This window comes from Nycticebus coucang, chromosome 4 (genome assembly GCF_027406575.1).
Source record: "Nycticebus coucang isolate mNycCou1 chromosome 4, mNycCou1.pri, whole genome shotgun sequence".
NCBI lineage: Eukaryota > Metazoa > Chordata > Mammalia > Primates > Lorisidae > Nycticebus > Nycticebus coucang.
This window is the reverse complement of record NC_069783.1, coordinates 85,593,078-85,596,224: the sequence shown is the minus strand read 5'-3', so window position 1 is coordinate 85,596,224 and position 3,147 is coordinate 85,593,078.

Below are 3,147 nucleotides of genomic sequence, written 5' to 3'. Positions count from 1 at the left end.
ATAAAATCAATGTCCACAAGTCAGTAGCCTTTGTGTACACCAATAACAGTCAAGATGAGAAGCTAATTAAGGACACAACTCCCTTCACCATAGTTTCAAAGAAAATGAAATACCTAGGAGTATACCTAACGAAGGAGGTGAAGGACCTCTATAAAGAAAACTATGAAATCCTCAGAAAGGAAACAGCAGAGGATATTAACAAATGGAAGAACATACCATGCTCATGGATGGGAAGAATCAACATTGTTAAAATGTCTATACTTCCCAAAGCAGTCTACCTATTCAATGCCATTCGTATCAAAATACCAACATCGTACTTTCAAGATTTGGAAAAAATGATTCTGCATTTTGTATGGAACCGGAAAAAAACCCCATATAGCTAAGGCAGTTCTCTGTAACAAAAATAAAGCTGGGGGCATCAGCATACCAGATTTTAGTCTGTACTACAAAGCCATAGTGCTCAAGACAGCATGGTACTGGCACAAAAACAGAGACATAGACACTTGGAATCGAATTGAAAACCAAGAAATGAAACTAACATTTTACAACCACCTAATCTTTGATAAACCAAACAAGAACATACCTTGGGGGAAAGACTCCCTATTCAATAAATGGTGTTGGGAGAACTGGATGTCTACATGTAAAAGACTGAAACTGGACCCACACCTTTCCCCACTCACAAAAATTGATTCAAGATGGATAAAGGACTTAAATTTAAGGCATGAAACAATAAAAATCCTCCAAGAAAGCATAGGAAAAACACTGGAAGATATTGGCCTGGGGAAAGACTTCATGAAGAAGACTGCCATGGCAATTGCAACAACAACAAAAATAAACAAATGGGACTTCATTAAACTGAAAAGCTTCTGTACAGCTAAGGAGACAATAACCAAAGCAAAGAGACAACCTACACAATGGGAAAGGATATTTGCATATTTTCAATCAGACAAAAGCTTGATAACTAGGATCTATAGAGAACTCAAATTAATCCACATGAAAAAAGCCAACAATCCCATATATCAATGGGCAAGAGACATGAATAGAACTTTCTCTAAAGACGACAGACAAATGGCTAACAAACACATGAAAAAATGTTCCTCATCTCTATATATTAGAGAAATGCAAATCAAAACAACCCTGAGATATCATCTAACCCCAGTGAGAATGGCCCACATCACAAAATCTCAAAACTGCAGATGCTGGCGTGGATGTGGAGAGAAGGGAACACTTTTTTTTTTTTTTTTTTAGAGACAGAGTTTCACTTTATCACCCTCGTAGAGTGCTGTAGCATCACAGCTCACAGCAACCTCCAGCTCTTGGGCTTAGGCGATTCTCTTGCCTCAGCCTCCTGAGTAGCTGGGATTACAGTTGCCCGCCACAACACCTGGCTATTTTTTGTTGCAGTTTGGCTGGGGCTGGGTTTGAACCCATCACCCTCGGTATATGGGGCCGGCGCCCTACTCACTGAGCCACAGGCGTCACCCGAGAAGGGAACACTTTTACACTGCTGGTGGGACTGCAAACTAGTACAACCTTTCTGGAAGGAAGTATGGAGAAACCTCAAAGCACTCAAGCTAGACCTCCCATTTGATCCTGCAATCCCATTACTGGGCATCTACCCAGAAGGAAAGAAATCCTTTTATCATAAGGACACTTATACTAGACTGTTTATTGCAGCTCAATTTACAATCGCCAAAATGTGGGAACAGCCTAAATGCCCACCAACCCAGGATTGGATTAACAAGCTGTGGTATATGTATACCATGGAATACTATTCAGCCATTAAATAAAATGGAGACTTTACATCCTTCGTATTGACCTGGATGGACGTGGAAGACATTATTCTTAGTAAAGCATCACAAGAATGGAGAAGCATGAATCCTATGTACTCAATTTTGATATGAGGACAATTAATGACAATTATGGTTATGGAGGGGGAAACAGAAAGAGGGAAGGAGGGAGGTGGGTGGGGCCTTGGTGTGTGTCACACTTTATGGGGGCAAGACATGATTGCAAGAGGGACTTTACCTAACAATTGCAATCAGTGTAACCTGGCTTATTGTACCCTCAATGAATCCCCAACAATTAAAAAAAAAAGAATATTCAGTAAGGGGCGGTGCCTGTGGCTCAAGGAGTAGGGCGCCGGTCTCATATGCTGGAGGTGGCGGGTTCAAACCCATCCCTGGCCAAAAAAAACACACACACACACAAAAAAGAATATTCAGTAAGATATAAAGGTACTGTGATTTCTTTAAAATGACTTTAAAGGGCGGGGCCTATGGCTCAGTGAGTAAGGGCTCTGGTCCCATATACCTAGGGTGGCGGGTTCGAACCCAGCCCTGGCCAAACTGCAACAAAAAAATAGCCGGGCGTTGTGGCGGGCGCTTGTAGTCCCAGCTGCTGGGGAGGCTGAGGCAAGAGAATCACGTAAGCCCAAGAGCTGGAGGTTGCTGTGAGCCGTGTGACGCCACAGCACTCTACCGAGGGCAGTAAAGTGAGACTCTGTCTCTACAAAAAAAAAAAAAAAAAAAAATTTGCCAGGCATTCTGGGGGGCACCTGTAGTCCCAGCTACTTGGGAGGCTGAGGCAAGAGAATCGCCCAAGCCCAGGAGTTGGAGGTTGCTGTGAGTGGTGACATCACAGCACTCCACCGAAGGCGATGGAGTGAGACTCTGTCTCTAAAAAAAAAAAAAAAAATGATTATAGGCTCGGCGCCTGTGGCTCAAGCAGCTCAGGCACCAGCCACATACACCTGAGCTGGCAGGTTCGAATTCAGCCCGGACCCGCCAAACAACGATGACTGCTGCAACCAAAAAATAGCCAGGCGTTGTGGCAGGCACCTATAGTCCCAGCTACTTGGGAGGTGGAGGCAGGAGAATAGCTTGAGCCCAGGAGTTGGAGGTTGCTGTGAGCTGTGATGCCACGGCACTGTACCCAGGGTGACAGTTTGAGGCTCTGTCTCAAAAAAAAAAAAAGATTATTAAATAAATGCCAAGTTTCAATGGTTAGCAGAATATGGCGGCACCTATAGCTCAATTGGCAAGGGTGCCAGCCACATACACCTAGGTGGCGGGTTTGACCCCCGCCCAGGTCTGCTAAGCAACAATGACAGCTGCAACCAAAAAATGGCCAGGTATTGTGGTGGAC